At 28.4% G+C, this 21434-nt stretch overlaps 1 long non-coding RNA gene across 1 annotated transcript; it reads right to left on the reverse strand.

Annotated features, from left to right (window-relative positions):
- Nucleotides 1-20222: 20222 nt before the first annotated feature.
- Nucleotides 20223-21428, reverse strand: LOC111409213. The gene is made up of 2 exons (XR_002705465.1): nt 21253-21428; nt 20223-21163 (listed from the first exon to the last, which is right to left on the reverse strand). It is a non-coding gene; the product is annotated as an uncharacterized LOC111409213 (long non-coding RNA).
- Between the last annotated feature and the right edge of the window lie 6 nt (nt 21429-21434).

A 21434-nucleotide genomic window follows, 5' to 3' on the forward strand; every position in this document is an offset into this window, starting at 1 on the left:
TTTGTTCTACAAAATCTGTAGTCCTTAATCTCGTCGAAGGTTAGACATTTTTTCAAACTTAATTTGCTGTGTTGTAAATAATTACGTTATTTGATCAAATTCTTTCGCTATCAATCTGCTAAATTTTTTGAGTTAATTTTATGTTTCAGGAATTTTGAAAAAGGGAATCTGATGAAAAAAATAGGTGATTTGTGTATAGATAAATTATCAATTAATAAATATAAATAACATAATTTTATAATTGTATAAACATAACAATATTATAGCAATATAAATATTATAATTCAACAATAAGAGAGGTTTAAAATGCAAGTCTTAGATAGTCACGTCAATGATACTGTCCTAAAATCGTGTTACATCCTATTCGTGCAGGTACTTTCGACATTACACGACTCTAAGATAAAACTCATGTGACCTACAGCTGGTTCTCCTTTCATGGGCACGACCATTGAAAAATAAGTGAACGAACCTTTTTCGAGTTCTCAAAACTATAGATATATAGTGAAATATAGAGAGTATTTTGTTTTCTAATTTTATCTCAAATTGTGGTTTTCATGTTGTTTTTCTCAATAAAAAGTACTCCCTTTATAAGGATAAATTTAACCCTCCACAATTGTACCATTAAAACAAAAGTTATAATATGTATTATGATGCTTTAATTTTTTTAATTGTACCATTAAAACACAAGTTATAATATGTATTATGATGCTTTAATTTTTTGTTAAATTAAAAATTAAAGGATTTTTAATTTGAAAGGTTAAAATTTCTATTCTTAAGTTACAACAATTTTCCTACAATATTTAAACTTTCAAAATAAATATATACAATATATACAGTGGCAACGTTATACTGTATGATAGGTATATGTATCTTTTAGACGTGAACTCACTTAATGATAACAATTTACATTTGAGGGAGCCATAATGGACTAAGCTTTGAATTAGATTCCTTTGGTCAAACTTCATTTGTTACACACACGGTATCAATTTAGGCTCTAGTTCATGGCGGGTAGCGCTCTTAATGGCTGTGCACTCTAATTTTGATTGTAGTAAAAGTCTTTAGGGAATAGCCAAATTTCATAGCCACTACGTCATGTCAACTCTTGCATAGGTGAGTCCTCCACGGGTGCGTGCCCCACACTTCGCGGGAGTCTCACCTCGGTACTTATTCAGGGTTGAACATTTCCTAACATCACATTATTATTAGCACTATCATCATATGGATGAGCATAAATAATATAGTGCTATTACGAGTCAAGCAGTATGAGTTGTTTCTACCACATTGAACTTTCTACATAGGATTTCGAATCACAAAGGTTAGGTTACTCTTTGAGGTGACTCCTTTATGGGCTTAAGCTCATCTCCTCGATGATTATTATGTCCATTACGAACTATAATTTATTTCATGTCCCACTTAGACAATAATTTGATATTATCAATTTAAAAAAAAATTTATTCTTCATCTGCATATCTACAAAATTTTCTAAAATTTCAAAAATATCGATATTAAATATCTAAGTTTAATAAGATAAATACACGAAATTTTCATATTGATTTTAGTAATACGTTTGAGCATATGCCTCCATTGAACTCGTGTAATTCACCTACAATCTTTAGATTCAAGTTGAATATTTTTCTCAAAATGTTAATTTCTTGATAATTATGAATAATCATTGATAAAGTACATAAATTCGAAATTTTTAATACCCCTACATTTCAAGGATTTTAAACACTCCCACTTGGACAACATAATTGAACACAATGATACTCATGTATCGTAAAACATTAGACAATAAGAATTAACATAATCATGAAGCATCAAATATGGTTTAACAATATTAATCTAAGTAAGCATTTCTTCATAGTAATAAAATAAACCTCGGATACAAAATACTTACAATTTTGTACTCCAAATTGGCTAAACACCGTGTCAACATTTAATTCGACCATAAACTAATTTTCAAATACAGCACATCAAATATTCCCCAAAAGAAATATTGTTTCGATCAAATACAATCACGTGAAATTCTAAAAAATATACAATATAGCTCAAATTCATCGTTCACCCGCATTCATTTTAATAACTTAAAATTATGAGGACTCATATAAAATTTAAAATAATTAAATGCCAAATTAATTATTTTAATTATTAAGATTAAAGCTTAAATCAAATTAATCATATTACATAGTAGTATTATTATGTGTTATTTAAACATCAAATATGAGTTACATGTCTAAACTGAATAATAGTTAATTTTAGTTATTAAAATTTAAAACTTTCGAAACTTAAATCGAATTGATTATACTACATGATAGTATTATTATATGTTATTCAAACATCAAAATATAAGTTACATATCTAAATTGAGTAATAATAGAACCACTTTATTTATAAGAATTACATTTGAACCTCTTTAAAAATATCAATTTAGCACATTTTTTAGAGTTATTTTTTTTTTAACTGTTTGCTCAAACTAAAATCACAGAATTCCCGTAAAAGTACAGCTTTCATCCCGAATGCAAAATATCTATAGGAAACATAAATTGAGATTTGACACCAAATAGGAAGTGCGTCCAAGAGGAGCTTATACAGCCACAATGTTCGCAAGATACCACAGGATTCAGTTTTCAAAACTAGCACTTGTCAAAATTTTGTTAAGTTCTACCTAGCATGAAATATTATCAAACTTACAAGTTTCAGCTGATTACAACACTATCATGGTCCACTTTACCCAGTTAGTCAATTTCTTTTAAGCATAGTTTTTGTTTTCAATAAGAAATGGAACCTTATTAGTCAAAGGACAGTATTTCCAACTCATGGAGGAGTAAGACAAGGTATTTTCTATCCTCCACATTAAAATTAAGAGGTAGTTACTTCTTTCAAATTAAAAACTAGTAGTGAATAGGAACATTTTTAAATCCCATAGATGACATCACAAGGAATTTATCCTTCTCCTATAACTCAAAATACTATGAGTTTTAAATTTTGTAACATAAAATAAGTTTCAACCTTTCAAAACTAAAATCTATTAATTTTCAGTTTTTTTTTTTTAAATGTCCAAATATGTAAATAGAATGTATATGGAGGATTAAGTGTATTCAAGTTACATATGAAGTTATTTATCAATCCATTTTATAGGGAAAATTTCAACCCTCACATTCATTGAAATAAATCCAATTTATATACAAATTACACTATAACATTAAGGGGTTTTAATTTTTTTAAAATTGTAAATTAAACGGTAGAAAGTTTAAAACTTATTTTTATATTTTACAAAAAAATTTAGTGATACTGCAACTAATCCCCGAAAAATACTTTACAAGGAAAGCTTTACTTAGACATATAAAAACATATCTATATGTATGACTATGCAAGCACATGTATGAAAATACATATGTAAAACAGATACTGACATGCACCTTTCACTTGGTGAATGATGTGAATAAACGAGAATGGTTGAATGGAAACATAGAAAAAAATTTATTTTATTTTCTCGCTCCTTGCTATCTATTCGTTCTTAGAAATGTGCATTGAAGCATGGAATATATGATACATAAATACCTCCCAAGAAAAATGATAATCATTTCTAAAGTACACCCGGCATAAATATTCAACTTCTTACAGAATGTATCTCAAAAAAATTGGTGAAACATTAAAAATAATGACTCCTCATCAAATTCCCACAATCTTGATGGACATTTAGAAACCCAATAATATAAACATCACACACAAGCTTCAATTCGAATAAATCAATCAAGAATTATTAAGCATGGTCCACAAGGTTAATCTCGTACCCTTTGCTTCACTTGCTATGCCCTGGTCTGACAAAGAAAACATAGATAACATCAATAATGTGTAATCAATCAACTTGCTGTAGTCCAAAAATGTAATCATTCAGTTATAAATGTATAAGGAAAACATAGATAACATCAATAATGTGTAATCAATCAACTTGCTGTAGTCCAAAAATTTAACGAATCAAGTCCAAGGCATAACGAGATAAGATGGCAAAACTAACACAAACTTCAAGTAAACCTATTAAAGATTAAACATCTCTCTAAACATAATCACAAACACGGCTTTAGATTGTTGGAAAAAAAATGGTAATTTGTATGTAAATAAATTATCAATTAGTAGATATAAATAACATATTTTTATAATTGCATAAACATAACAATATTATAGTAATATAAACATTATAACTCAACAATAAGAAAAGGTTTAGAATACAAGCATTAGGGAGTCACATCAATGACATTGTCCTAAAGTCGTGTTGCTCCCCTCCATGCGGATACTTTCGATGCTACATGACTCCAAGATAAAATTCATATGGCTTACAGTCGATTCTCTTTCTATAGACATGACCATAGGGGAGATAAGTGAACGAACTTTTTTCGAGTTGCCAAAACTATAGAAATATAGTATGAAATATAGAGAGTATTTGTTTCCTAATTGTATTTCGAATTGTGGTTTTCATATTGTTTTTCTAATTGAGAAGCACTCCCTTTTATACAGATAAATTTAACTCCGCAATCATACCATTAAAATACATTTACAATATGTATTATGAAGCTTTAATTTTATGTTAAAACTAAAAATTAAAGGTTTTAATTTGAAAGGTTAAGACTTTTATTCTTAAGTTACAACATCTAAAAATGGCAAATGGAGTGGAACATGATAAATCTTCGCATTCCATATGTTACAAGCATGGTTCACCTTAGCTGCTCGATCAGGTACATCTTTCTAATAAGCAAACGAATTAGCTGTGCTATTAGCTAAATAATTAGTGAAAACTTAATCATCTAAGTTGAATGTTTCGAATTTAGTGAATTCTGGGTTCATATTAATTGGTTTGTTCCCTTTTTCATTTCTATTTTATTTACCGTTTCATTGACTCTGGAAATAATTCTTTAAATTTCTATTTGTTATTTTTGGTTTGGGCAGAGAAAGCTTTCATTGGAGACCATTTATATGGAAATCTGAGACACAAAAAGACAGATGGTAATCAATACTTGCTCTTTTTTCTATTTTCTTCATTTAAAAGATGGAAAGATTCTGTTACACTATCGGCAAGAACATAGGGAATTCCATCTAAAACCTTCAACGAACCCACTAATATTTATTTTGTTAGAATTCGGTGAGATCAGAATTTTTTGTTGAAGATAATTGGGAGTTCCAATTAAAGTGTACGTTAAGAAGAATTCTATTTAGAATGCTATTGTTGAATTCTATTCAAGTTTACTTGGCAAATTCTACTTGGACGCACAATCGGAAGTTGAAATTTTTTTTAGACCTGAAGAAGAGATTGGGATGAAGAATCAAGATTTTGGAGTAAAGGACCCGTAAGTCGACACTGTAGAGCCAAGGCGATAGCAACACCGGGCATGTGTCGCCATAGCGCCACCTATCTATTTGACCTCTTACATGATTTTTCTCTTCAACTCCATTTCGAACTCCTTTTCTTGCATTCTATTTCAATTGCAACTCTACTATTAGAGTTTGGACGTTCCCTATTTGTTCCTTATATATAGTTGGGTCTTTACTATGATTAAGAAGTTAGAAATATTGTAAGTACAAAATCTTTGTATTCTTTCTCCATATTATAATAAAATCTCAATTCTCTATAAATCCTTTTGTTCTTGTGTTCTTGTGAACAATTACTTCATATTGTGACTATAATATCTTATTTTCTCAAGCATCTTGGTATTGGATTAATCCAGTATCATCTTCATGCCGCAATAAACTGGTATAAGAGTTTTTGGTCCTGAAATTCTTATGAAGATCGAGGTGGAAATTATGAAGTATGATATTCTGTTGTTGGATCGCAATACAAAATTCTCATTTTGGTAGGTAAAAATGCAAGTAGCACTCGCTCAAATGGATTTGGATGATGGGTTGTTGGAATTTGATAAGATGCCTAGAACTTGGATTCCGAAAGAGAAACAATCGAAATGTCCTATCTCAAAAATATTTTCATCTTTCAAATAACATTCTTTAGAACGTTTTGAAGGAAAAGTCAGCCACTATATTATGGTTAAAATTAGAACAATTATGCATGACGAAAAGTCTTACTAGCAAATTGCATCTGAAACAATGTCTATATTCTCATCCTATGACAGAAGGTACATCTCTTGAGGATCACCTAACTGCTTTTAAGGAAATCGTCACTGATTTGGAGACCTTGAAGGTCATATATGATGAAGAAGATTTCGGATTGATTTTATTGTATTCATTGCCCGCTTCATACATGATTTTAAAGATACAATTTTGTGTAGTCGTGATACTTTCACTATCAAAGAAGTCTATGATGCTTTATCTTCAAAGAAGAAGATCAAGCATTTTGTGGCATCTGAGAATCATGGTGCTGGCCTCATTGTTAATGGTGGTTATGCAAGGGGCAATTCAAAATCTAACTTCAAATTTTGCAATTATTACAAGAAAAAGAGGAACTTGATAAACGATTGTTATAAGTTGCAGAATAAATCAAAATTGACTGTCAATCAACAATTAGAAACTTTAGGAGAATAAGTTTTGCAAAAAATCCTAACAGTGATGGAGTGCTTTTACTTATGTCTGACTATAACTCCAAACCTGAAGGCTTGGATTCTTGATACAGTTTGCACTTTTCATATGTATCCCAATCAGAAATTATTTTCAACATATGAAGAGGTTTCAAAATGTATTGTGATGACCGATAATAATACACCTTGTCAAATAGTTGGCATTGGCTGGATCAGAATAAAGATATTTGATGAGACGGTTAGAACACTTGATGCAATGAGACACGTTCAAATTTGAAGATAAATCTTATCACCTTAATTAATCTTGATTCGAAAGTGTACATGTATACTATTGAAGATGGAATACTGAAAGTTAGTAAAGGAGCCTATGATTTGTTAAAGGGACAGAGAAAATTTCATTTACATATCTTGCAGTGTTATACAGAATCTTTGATCAATCAACATATTTTAAGAACTAAGGTGGATTTGGAGTTTACTATTGGAGTCGAATTTGGGATCTTCTTTAAAGAATCATCTCAATTTAATTTAGAAGTTACGGGTTGCCTTGCCACCATTATCGGTGGTGTCATTGTATTCAATAAATGCACCCATTTTTTTTTTTTTTGCCAAAGACTTCACATAGGTACAATTCTACTTATTTAATTGATGGTTTGAATTCGGTTAAGGGTATTGGTTATCCTTATTTTATGCATTTAGTTGTGATTCTGTTACATGACTTATTTTAGCCTTAGTTTGTGGTCATTAGATCACTTTTGCCTTTATCTGTGGTAACAGTGGTGGATAATAATTTCAATTGAAATTTTTCGATGGAGAAGTTCTTTTGTGTTTTTCATTGAAAAGTTCAAGTTATTCCTTGCAGTAAAATTTGTCTCTAGATGGATAATTATTTGAAGTTTTGTTCATTTTTGTGGAATTCATGTCCAGGTGGAGCATGTTAGAATTTAGTTGTGATAAATTCTTTTTTAAAGATAATTGAGAGTTCTTATTAAGTGCACATTAAGAAAAATTATATTTGGAATGTTATTGTTGAATCATATTCAAGTTTACTTGACAAATTCTAGTTGAAGTTCTGCTTGAAAACCCAATTGAGAGTTGGAGTTTGTGCTGGAGTTGAAGAGGACATTGGGATGAAGAAAATCAAGATTTTAGAGCAAAGAACCTAAATGTGGGTGCCAAGATGATTTTTGGCGTAGCACGTTGTTGTGCTGGGCCTATGGCTCCACGACTTCATGCCAAGTGGCACCTATTAAGCTTTTTGCACGAAATTTCCTCTTCTACTATGTTTCTTGTGTTCTACTTCAACTACAATTCTACTATTAGAATTTAAATGTCCCCTATTTGTTCTTTATATAAAATTGGTTATTCATCATGATTAAGAATAAGTTAGAAACATTGTAAACACAAATTTTTTGTATTTCTTTATCCATATTATAATAAACTCTCCATTCTTTGCAAATTCTTTTGTTCTTGTGATCAATCACTTTATATTGTGGCTATAATCTCTTATTTTTCCAACAAATTGGTATTGGGTTAATTCGGTATCATCTTCATTCTGCAACATATCTAAATCTTATTGTTGAAAAACCTCTTACTTGCAGATTATTTTTAGTTTTTCTCAATCAAATGTCTGATGTGAGCAAAATTTATATAAAAAGGTGACTGTGACTTGAATCTAGATCCTTTGCCTGGTTATAATACCTGGTTGTAATACCATGTTAATCATCGTTTAAGATGTCAAAGAGGAGTTAAATGTATTTATCTAAATCTCGTCTTTGACAATTTCGAAGTCATCCCACCATATAACAATGTCATTTTTACAAGCTACTTCTTCACCAGTTATAAGCAGAACTGTATATTTCAAATGAGTAATCCATGATGCCTTTTTATATGCAGTATCCACTATGATATACAATCCTGGGATCACATTATTTAGTCCTCGTCTATCATGACTTCATAAAACTTTGTTCTGCAGAGATATTAATAGATGTTTCTGTTGGGAATCTACTTAAACATGCGCAGCGAAAATTAAAACAAATTTCGATTCCTGCCAGAGTTCATCTTTGTGTTTAGATAGAAATTGTGATAAAAGTCATATCTTTTTCTAGATCTGCAAACCCATTTGTTTTTTCTTTGTTCCAGCAACCTTGATTCGCCATCCACAGCTGCCCAATTGTTCAGTCTCCAACGGTGATCCACACAGAGAACAAGATTGCAGGGCTAGGGTTTTCTTCTTGTGCTATCATGAATAATGAATTCTCTACAAAATTGTAAACCCTAATAAGTTATTTATATAAACCCAAACGGGCTTGGTCTGATCTGATCCAATGTTTAATTAATCCATTTAATTAAATTCGGTCCACGAATTAATTAATTTGGGTCTATAAATAATCAACTCAATTAATTAATTTATTCAACGCTTGTTAAATTAATTAATTGACAAATTGCAATCTTTCAATTTTCTTTTGTGTGAGACCTATCAGGTTCTCGATCACGATACCTAACGACGTGAAATATTATTTTAATCTAATCAAAATTGATAAATTAAAACACCATTTTAATTTACCACCAATTCACACTCGTGGTCCCAAATTGACATCTAGCAATGTGTCAGAGCAATACATGTGATGAAAAATGTCACGTGGTATAACAAACCAAACTCGTTCGTTTACCGTGAAACTATAATCCCTTCGTCAATATAATACGATCAATTACGAGATATGAAAGTGTGTCAATCTCGATTATTGATCATATCTTTCACTCCACTATTAAGTCAATATAAGACGAAAACTCATTTTCAACTTATGAGTACACCTTGGCCAAAGATTTCTTTATCGACTTAATTGAATGAAATGCAGATCATAATCTCTTACTATTTAAGAGTGACGAATCCTCTATTAGTCATTCAAAACCTTCATATGATTCTATACATACCTAAACGATGTCGTATTAGCGGCCCTTGGCAGAGCAACATCCAACACCGTCAAAACATGACCGTTCTCATATAAGGTACTATGACGACCTCTAGTCAAAGGACCAATCTCACTACCGAACGTTAGAGATTAACTACTAACACTCAGATAGTTATCCATGTGAAATCTCTAGGCGGGTCTCCAATGTTTTGTTCTATAACAAAATATCGACATGTTCATTCAAGTGTCACCACACTTTAACTTATGATATCGGCTACTTACTTTACAAGAAATGTCACACGTGATAGTCTATCCATAATAATGATATCTGTATCTCGTTATTACTTACGATCACAGAGGATTTAAGATTCAATCATATGTAATTTGTATCTCAAAATCACAATTCCTTGTGATTAACAAATTACGAAAATTTGAATTCATGAACTCTATTATTTAATTTAATTATCTATTAATTAAATAATAGATCTGCCATTAAATTGCATTAATTATATATCAAAAGTATTTATATCCATGGTTGATTGGACTTAGGGCATAACACTTAAAGTTTCTACCACTAATACACATTGAGTGGTCAAACTCTTATTTTCTAGACAAACCAAATCATATTCTCCTTTCCAGTTTCTGATCATTACTCCGCCTCCCATGCTGTTTTCTTCTTTAAAAAATGCTGCAACGATAACTTCTAAAAAATTTCTTCTGTTTGCCACATCTGCGAGGAACTTTTAGCTATTGTTTCAGTCTCCATTTCTGTAGCGTCTTTGCATTTTCTCTCACATCCTCATGCTAAACTAATCTTGGTATCAGCTCTATCCTGCAAGTATTATACTTCATATCTTCACGGCTTCACCATAATCCTGTACCTTTCATGGCAAATAAAACCCCACAAGAAAGTCACATAATTTCCATGCAGCTTATGTATGGTTTCTCTGTCAGAAAGCCAATACTAGGGCTGCTTATTTCTATTGTGATAACCTTGAAAATAGACAAGGCACATATGTATTGCAAGATAGCACTGATCAGAACATATATAGCATCCTATTCAACTTCTTACTAACATATATAATACCCACCTTTTGTTGGAGTTTTACTGATCTTCAATCTAGCTTCGGTAGGCAAAATATTCTACTAAATTATTTCATGTGTTCAAAAACATTTAACCTCCAAACTTTTCCAATCACTCTGCTGGCTCCACTTGATTCTCCAATCCGCTGCACAATCTTTCCATGCAGATTGTGATAAGACTTTAGTACGCATTTTTAACTTAGAACTTTATTGTTCTTTGTGTAATCCCTGATCAGTATATCCTTGTTGTTCTATATTTCAGATGGTACCTGTTTCAAAAATTCTGCTTCTTCTTCTCAAAATTCCGTCCATGATATGGTTATTCTGCTACTCACTATCGACTTCAATGAACTCACTTCCATCATCAGCATCAGCTAGCTTTCTGTTAATATATCTTGATATCTTACAACCTTTGAAACTCTGGAAGAAATTTTAAAGAACAAATTTGAATGATCTATTCCACTAACACAGATCACTGATTATTTTATAATCGTGATCTTGAAACATTATGACTGACGGTGGGTGCTTCCTTTTAAATATCATTCTTTTTCTTTCTTCCTCCTCGGTACCCTTCTTCAGCCTATAGGCAGCAAGCCTTTCGGTCATTTACGTTATAGAGATTAGCTGATATTCTGAGTGTAATATTCTTGAGGGCGTATAATTTACTTAGTGTATACATGTTTATAATGTATTCAGAATTGCAAAATAAAATGTGAGACCTATCAGAGTTTCCAGGGAAGCGATCTATGCTGTGAATAGTTTGTAAAGTTGCAGATTTTGTCTTTGGAAAAAGACATCCAAGCTCTATTTTAGATCTTTAGTATTACACAATAGGGAGATTTTTTTTATTTGACCTATTACTATTCCTTTTCATGGAAAAGTCTATATTGCCTTAATGAAATGATTCTTTTTATATTGCAATATATATCCTAATCTTTTAAACATTTTGTCTTATATTTTCTCTATTTTGAATATTTGAATATAATTTCATTCTATGATCTAATAAATTGGAATAATCTGCAATATATTGTTCACATTTATTATTTAATATATTATATTCTTCAAAAGATGCATCCATATTTTCTAATTGAGAATACATATTTTTTATTACTTCTAACATTCTTTCTAGTAAATTATCCAATCTTTTAATTGTATATCCTGGTATTTATACAAATAATCATTAAATCATGCAATTAATCCCTTTGATTCTCTAAAATCTAAAAAGATTCATTCTAATTTTAGCAAAAATTTAATCGTTTTACCTTAAGTTTGATCTGGATCTTTATTTTTAGAATCGAGTGATCTTTGAACTCTGAATATGTAAACTGCTTCCTTTAGCGACCTCCTATTTTCATGGAATCTTTACTATTTCAACTTCTTACTCTCACTGTATCAATTCTAAAGATTAAAACTCTAGATTTTTGTTAAAGAAAAACCATCTTTTTGCTAAAATAAGAAAGAGACTTTCTATTTGATTTTTCAAGAATATATGAGAATAAAGATTTAGAAACTCATATTGATATCAAAATATTGGAATTTTATTTCTATTAGAATTTATACAAGGCTTCTATTTGGTACAAAGGGATTTCCAGAAAAATTAGTTTTTCAAGATGGCTTAGGAGTGACGATTACAATTCGAGTTTTCAAGCTAAGATGATCTCCCTCTGTTACAATGCCTCTATTTATACAAATATATGAGGCTCTATAATTGATCTATTAAATCAACAAAGTCACACTTGCCTCTCTATTATTTTTCTTCTTGGGCCTACATCTTCACATGCTTCTTCAACTTTTTATCCAAAGAGCATCTTTCTTTATCTTCTACGTCTTTACATGTAGCTGTATTATTGTCCTCCATATAGTTTTATCAAAAGTGCTCTATTATTGTCTTTTTTTTTCACATACAGTTGGGGCACTCCCTTAACTGGCAAGATTCTTTTATAGTGATAGAACATCCTGAAAATTAATGTATTTCGAATTTTGTAATATAATCCTTCAATATTTCTGATTTTCCATGTCCTTAATTTGATACCAGTATCCAATTTTCATATTGGCACAAGCATGAGAATTTTTTGTCAAACAAATTTTTGGCAATGTTGTATATGACTTTAATTCCAAGTGCTCTTCTATGTCTAATTCATGATTTTGTCACTGTTGAAACTTTTCTATCATTTTCTACCACATCTATTTGGAAGTTGGCTGCAACATATCCAATTGAGATTATGTGTTCAACTGGATAGTAAACAACTCCATCATATTCAGGATTTATTGAATAAAATTTCAAATATATTCTTCGTCCTTTGACAAATCTGGATACTTCTTTTATGAATATATCATCAAATTTAGAAGTTTCTATCAAATCTTTTCCTGGATATATCAAATCCATAGTCTGCCATGATTTTTATAAATGAAGGGTCTCCTCCTTCCGTAACTATTATTCTGGGATAAACATTATTTTCCGGAGAGATGAAATATGAATAACTCATTTTTATTTTATAAGCAATTCTGACTATTTCAGCATATTTTTCTTCTTTTGGATCTAAAGGAATTTTATCTTCTTGGTCTATGATGCTGATTATTTTGGAATCTCTTTTATTTCCATGTATCATCACTTTTTTTATTGATGATACGGAAATGGAATCTCCTTTTTTATCAGTTGGTATATTGTCACGTCTGGCTCCACTGCTGCCTCCAGCTGTCCCTGTTTGGTATTGATTTGGAAAACTCATTTCTGAGCTCTTTGGTGTATCTGTCTCAGACAATATATCTTTTAGTTGTGCTGCAATAGCATCAATTTGATTTTTGAGTTCTATGGCCTCTTTATGATACTCAGTAGTGATATTCAACAATGTTTTTATGACTGAGTTGAACATCTCTGAGATCTGTGTTGCACCTATATTTATATCTTCAAATTCTTCTTTAAGAAAATCTATTCTTTTTGTGTATATGGTATAGATTGATATAACTCCATGACCTTAACTTTATCCATCAACAAATTCTATGTTTCTGCTGAGAAAATCTGTAAGGAAATTATTAACTCCTTTAATATGAACTATATCAAAATTATAAAATGTTAAATAAGCTTGTCATTTGTGGAGCCTTCTGTATTGAGGTTCTGATGGTAATTTATTTCTGACTAAACTACAACTTGAGAATTATCAGTCTCAACCGTAAATTTTTTGGATAATAAGAATAATGAAAACTTTTTTATCCCTCTAATAATTGCTAGTAATTATTTGTCATGAGTGGTGTAATTTATTTCTATTTGATTAAAAGTTTCTCTTATATATCTACAAATCTCATTTAAATCTGTTTTTAATATTGCTGCCTAATATTTATCTGAGGCATCAGTATTAACAATCAAATTATCTTTTTCATCTGGTAATCTTAATTTTGGTAAATTTTTATATTCTTCTTTTAATGATTTAACTATTTCTATATGTTCTTCATTCCATCTTTTAGTATTTATTTTTCTAAGTAAAACTTGTATTTTATGCATTTTCTTAGAAAGATTTTCAATAAATCCTTTTACATAATTTAAACATTCTAAAAAAATTTGTATTTGTTCTTTGGATTCTAATTTATCTTGAAAACTTTTTATCTTTTTAGAGATATGAGTTTGCAATTTTATTCCTCTTTTATCTATTGATAATTCAAGAAAATCTATATCTTGTTTTTCTATTATAGATTTCTTTTTAAAAAGTACAATTCCTTCTTTTTTACATTCATTTATGAATTATATTAAATGATTCCTATGTTCTACTTTACTGTTAGAATATATCAATATTATATATATATATATATAAACAATTAAAAATTTATTAAACTTTTTAAATATATTATCTATTTTCCTTTGATATATTTGTGGTGCATTTTTTAATTCAAATGACATTACTAATCATTCATATTTTACTTATCTTCTTTTATTTTTATTTGCCAAAATCCTAAGTTACAATCGAATTTAGAATAATATTGTTTTCCTTTTGCAAGGTTTATTAAAACTTCTTTATTTGGTAAAAAATATCGATCAAATTTAGTATATTTATTTAATTCTTTATAATTTATAACTATTCTAGCTTTTCCTCTAACCTGTTTAGAATGTTTCATAACCATAAAGGTTGGACTACTATGAGGTCAATTGCGAGGTCTAATAAGTTTCTATTCTAACAATTCTTTTATCTTATTTTTGAATTCTTGTGTATCTTCTATAGTATACATCATTGGTCTGAGTTTTGTCAATTCTATTTTGACTTTAGGATGATGTGGTTTCTAAAATAACAATGAATTTTCTCTATAAACCTTTTCTAATTGTTCAAAAAAATTTCTATACTTATTTCTATTTCGATTTTCAAAACTTTTTTATACAATATTCTTTTATTTTTTTCATTAGATATTATTGATTTTTTCTCCCATTTATCAATACGCTGGGCTGGCTAAACTCTATAAGGTCTAAATTCTCTCAGAATTTTTAATAAATGTCCACAAGATGTTTGTAGCATTATCATATGATTATTTTGCTTATAATATTGAAATTGTTATATAAAGTCATTTCTTAATAATATATCACATTCTAATTTATCATATTTATAAATTTTATTTATTATAACTTGTTTACTTCCAAGAATTATATTAACTTTATCGGCACTATTTATCATCTGGGTACTTTCTCCTGTGACTCCAATTATTTTTATATTACTATTATCATTCCATGATTTATCAAAAAACTTTTAAATATTGTTATATCACTTCCTGTATCTATTAAAGCACAAGTTGTTATATTTGTTTCTATAATAGTACTTTGTATACATACAGTCAACGAAAAACTTATCTGATTATTTATTTAGTTCTTTTTACATAATATAGTTTGTCCATTATGGACTATATATAATCATTCTCTTTTTATCCTATAATCTTTTAATCCATTTAAAAAACTCAATCCTAAAAATATATGAGGGTTTATATTCATATTTTTATCTATATAATATGGTACTAAAAGATCTATTCCTCCTATTTATATCGGTACCTTCACTTCCAAATCTGTAATATGTACTTGTCCATCAAAATTTACATATCTATATGGATCAGTTTTATAGATTATTAATCCTTTATTTCTGATTAAAATTATATGACATTCACTAGCTCATGTATCTATTAATATATTTGGTCTATTTATATTTTCTCTTCCATTATAATATTCTCTTTCTAATTTCATATTTCCAGCATTCCTATATAGTTTTATTTCTTTTATATTATTAAATTCTTCTAACAGGTTTTTATTAGGTATTTTAAGACTTTTTGATCTTTTGATTAATTTCCATCCTTAAAACATTCTCCTTCATTTAACTCTGTTATTTCAGGTTTATTTTTTATTATACAAAATTCATATTCTTTTGGAATTAAACTTATTTGTTTATTTTGTTCTATTATTTTACTGATATTCTTACATTCTTTATGTATTTCAATATAAGGTTTATCGGAATAAATTTTTCTATAATTAGAAATGGTAAGTGTGTATAATGCTCTATACTCTATAGTCATAGTTTGATCAGCTGGTTCTATGATATCATTTATATGCAATCCTAAGACTTCATTAAAATTTATATCTTTAAATGGTACATAATATTTTGGGTAACATGTAAACATTATTTTTTGATATGCCAGATCTCCTTCTATTGTTCCTAAATAGCTATCTTTCAAATTTATTGTCCTTCCATTATTTAAAGTTATAGTTAAGGGTGAGTCTATCCCTTCTCTAAATAATGATTTAAACATTATTCGTATTCTTGCTAAATAAACATATTGAATTTTTTTCACTTTGTTTTTTACTAACATTTGTTAATAGTTCTTCAACCATATTTTTTGTTAAAAGATTTATTTATATTGTCCTTATGTTGTTCTTACATTTATGATTTTTTTCATTTTGTGATAATCATTTATTACTATCATTTTTCTTTTCCAAATTCTATCTAAAACTTCACATTTCCCCATTTATAAATCTAAAAATAATTTTTGTAATTTTCTAAATTTATTGTTATCAAATGTAACTTTTAATTCATATCATTCTATTCCTTCATATTCTTGTATATTTATATTATCAATTTCTATTTCCTTATTCAGATTCTGATTTATCATCCCCTGTTTCACTTATTTAAACTTCTTGATTATAATATTTTTCAATGTCTGAAATTTCACTAAATTCATTTTTTATTTCCAAATATTCTTTTTGTAATATTTTAGCTTTCTTTTAATCACAATCAGTGCTTATATAACCTATTTCTCCACAATTCCAACATTTACATTGGCTTTTATTTTTCTGTTGACCGTATGAGATATTTTTTCTTTTATAATATCTTATTCTAGGTTTTATATATTTTTTTATTAAAATTTCTAAATTTTTTAAATTTTTATTTTTATATTTTCTTTTATTAACCATTCTTTCAGGATTACATCTCCACTGTATAAGATTTTTCATATCTTCACAAATACTCTAGTTAATTTTCCTGATTTTTCATCAATTATCTTTTTTGACATATAAATACAAGTCTTTCAAATAAAAATTTTATTCTAATCCTAAAGTTCTAGTTATTCCAACATTATCTCTAACATATTTTTCAAATTCTATTTTAAAATATATTCTCTATATTATTATAAAATTGAACATAATAATAGTTTATAAATTCACAAGTATATTTTTAATTTTACACATATCACATATTGTTAAATTTATTAACTTAATTCTAACATTGTCTTTTTCTCTTATTTCTTCTCTTTCAGCATTTCTTATCCAATTTTCTCCTAAAAATTCATCTGAAATATATTTTACTAATTTTTCTATACCTTGTCTATCTGATTTTATTATTTCTGTTTGTACATTTCTTTTTATTAATATTTTTTGTGTCATTACTTATTCATTCTCGCCAAATTCTAACATCTCATTCAAATGATACTATTAAGAAATCTATCATTCTTTCAGTATTTTTCCATGTGTCATCTTTATTATATAAAAAGAATAATATCATTGAATTTGTCCAAGTTAATAAGATTTTTTTAGTATCTATTTTGCAATTTAAATTTAATTTTGTTCCTTCGTGGTTAATATGTTTATCATAATTATTATTTAATTCAAACATGTCTCTATATTTATTTCCTTTAGGTGGTTGTCTATCTCTTATTTTATCATAAAATTGTCTATAGGATTTATTATATATAGGTGCATAAATTTCATCTAAATCTTGTAATTCTTGTTTAGAAGTTCATATTGGATTAGGTTCTCCTCCAATATTAATTAAAACTTAGTATTCACTTATATCACTTAAACTTAATCGATCAAAATTTTCTATAAGTAAGTCTAATTCCTCATTCATCTTTATTCTCTTGATTTTTTTCTATTTTTAATTTTCCTAATATTTTTTCTTTAAATCCTTCTTCTTCTTCTTCTAATATTTTAGGTAATATATTCTTTCTAAATTCATCATCCATATTTCTTGTTTCTATTACTATATTTTCTTTTTCAATATATTTCTTTCCTATTCTAATAATTTCTTTTTCTATTAATTTTTTATCTATTTTCTTATCTTTATTTTTATTGTTCTCTTTTAATTCTCTAATTTCAATTTTTAATAAATTTATATCATTTCTTATCTCTCTTACTTCATTTCTTAAATCTTGTATATCATTTATTAACATTTTTATTAATGACTTTAATTCTTTCATATATTCACTTATTGACATATTAAAATCATCTTTCTAACATATAAGTTAATTTACATCTTTTATCTTCTTTTTTATCTATTATTTTTTCAAATCTTCTGTTGGCTATATCTTGATCTATTAATTCTTCTTTTACTAAACTGAAATATTTACTCTCAAGTCCTAATCTTTCACATTTTAATTTTATCAATTGTCTTTTATTTGATACTCTTATTCGTTCTGGTATTAACATTATATCTCTTATTTTTTTCTTGTATTTTTTCCATTTTTATAAGTAATTTATTTAATTTTAAATTTGTATTATCAATTACACTCATACTTCTCTTTATAATATAATTTAATCTCTTCATCTTCATATTCTTTAATAATTTTTTTCATACACATATATTTCTTTTATCAATCCTATTATTAATTTTTCTAATATTTGTTCTTTTATTTCTTTAGGTAAATCTTTAACTATTGTTAACGTCATTATTTTTAATTTATTAGAAATAGGTTTTAAAAATATATAACTTCCTCTTCCTTCTTCTAATTTATAATAATTATTTATTTTTCTTATTTTAATTTTCATCATTTCTATGCTTTTATCAAAATGTAAATATAAATATTTGTATATTGTAATTAATTATTATTTTCAAGATGTATAATCTAAATATTCCTTTAACTTTATAATAATTAATCTATTATTTATTAAATTTATATAAAATCTAAGTTTTAACTTAAATCTAAAGATTTTTATTTCTTTAGATAATATATTTTTTATGGATTTCCTCATGATCTCTATGTCTCTGATACCAATTAGGGGGCTACTTAGAGCGATCAAAAATCAAATAAATCTAAAAAATTAAATAAATCTAAAAACAATAAATATTTAGAAAATCAAGTAATATTTAATTTTAAGGACTAAAATGCAAGATTTCTATATTATATTAACTTGTTATGCAATATTCAAAATGAAGGGTATTTTAGGTATCTAATTAAGTCAAAAATTATTTTGGAAAATGGCCTCTTTGTTTTAGGTCATTTCCACGTATTTTCCTACCCAATAGTCCATCCTGGTCTAAAACTCATCTTTGGACTTTGAGTCTTTGATAAATAAAAATCCTCCCTCAATACCCTCCTGCGTCTTTAATAATTGGACTTCACTGGATTGCATTAAGATACATTATCAAATAAATTAAAATAGATAATGTCTATAAAACTTCCTCTCTAATGCAACATGTTTAGAACTATATCTAACTGACGTGACAAAAAAAAAAAAAAATAGACATCGCCAAAATGACCATCTAAACGTAAACCTTTTAAGATGATTCACCCCCGTTTGGTTCCCATTTTCTTTCTTTTTTTTCCCTCTTATTTTCAACCTCACAATCTTCCATAAAATAATATTACACTTCGAAAACTTTTTATTCTTTTTCAACCACACATTCTTTTAAAAAAAAAAAAAAAAAAAAACTATTCCAAGCATTAAAATTTGGAAAAATGGGAACCAAACGGGAGCTTCACTAGTCACCATAATTTAATATCTCTCTTTCCTAATTCTTATTTTTCCCTCTTAATAAATATATATTAAAAACAAAATTTGAATTATACACATCATATTTTTAGATATGAAATTTGAATTAGGCCATGTATTCCTAGACATTAATGCCACTTGATTTCGATAGCAAGGACTTATTTACATAATTTGAATCTGAGACATTTGATTACATTTTTTATCAAGATAGTAAGCCAAGCTTTTTTATTCAAATATCACCTAAATTACAATTCACAGAATGCATTAGAATTGCTCTAACAACTCATTTCGTACATGTTGAGTTTGTCTTTTCCCAAGTCCAAAACTGGACACCAAGTCATCTATGTTCTCAGTTACTTGAGTCTCAAAACCAGGTAAAAAAAAAGAGTTGAAGCGAGTTAACATGTAACATAAAGTTTCGCTCCTTATTACATAAATCCCAGCGCAGTTCGTTTCATTGAGACTGGAAGAAAGGCACATTTCAGAGACTAGAAGAAAGGAGGTTTCAGTGGGTTAACGTCCAATATAAACTTGTATCACTTCACATTTCATCAATTGTTGTAGGGCTTACCTGTCCGTTCTCTCCCTTCTTACTGCCTTCCATCCCCAGTAAATTCTCTCTACGTATGAAATAATTGACTTAATCAACACAAGTTCAGTTTAACACAGATCAGTAATGTGGAGAAGATGATTTATGGATGAAGAGCAACCTCCCTGTTCGACTTAAGCAGTTCACATCTATCTTTCGTACCACAGCAAAGTAAACAACAAAATTTGATATTCAAGAAGTGGTCCGAAGCTTTAACACTAATATTCCAAGTAAAGTTAAAACAAAAACAACGATCTACGATATTAATAAACAAAAATTCAATCCATAAACAAAATTACGACAATAATACTTCCTCTAGCAAAAGTTCGAAAGTTCATTTATGCATATTTTGAGATGCCGTTGGCTTCAACCCCTCTGAAATCCGTTCAGCGATACTGAAAATAAGAAAATTGAATTAAAACCAGAATTAGAGCCAACTTCAGATAACCAGAAATGAGAAAGGAAACATAATATTTTAATAGTAACCCTGAAATCAGCTTGATGAAAATTGACTATGGCAGTAAAACTGTATATATAATGAAAGAAACTCAGATCGGGCATGGCTGAGGGGGGATCACGGTAACTGATGGCAGCACTGTTGGCGGCGACTGGTTTTTTACACCTAGGAAATTGGCAACGATTTCTAATATGGATTGCAAACTGTAGTAGCTGATGGTTGGGAGAGATGGTGGTTGTTAGGCCATCAGTTTTACATGCTAGGAAGGTGGGGGCTGTAGAGCGGTGAATGGAAAGAGATGCCCATAAAAGGATTCAAACATCACCGAATTTTGGGGGATCTGAAATCCATTAATCTTTAGCTTGAAATCCATCAGTTCTGAATGTATACAGAATTCCATGTCACTATTGGACATCCAAAAAAATGGGAAGTTCAAGAGCTGTGAGAAGGAATCCGTTAGACACTACCTATCACTTAGCATCGGGGTGATTTACTTTTAATTGACAAGAACACAGAGTGTGGTAAGCTCACATCTACTCCAAATCTCTACATCCAGAAAAAAAAATAATCTAAATCCAAAAAATAAAATAAAGTACCAATCTATTGCTTAGAAAAAATACCCCAATAAAAATCTGCTTAGCAGAACAAT

This window comes from Olea europaea, chromosome 14 (genome assembly GCF_002742605.1).
Source record: "Olea europaea var. sylvestris chromosome 14, O_europaea_v1, whole genome shotgun sequence".
Lineage (NCBI taxonomy): Eukaryota > Viridiplantae > Streptophyta > Magnoliopsida > Lamiales > Oleaceae > Olea > Olea europaea.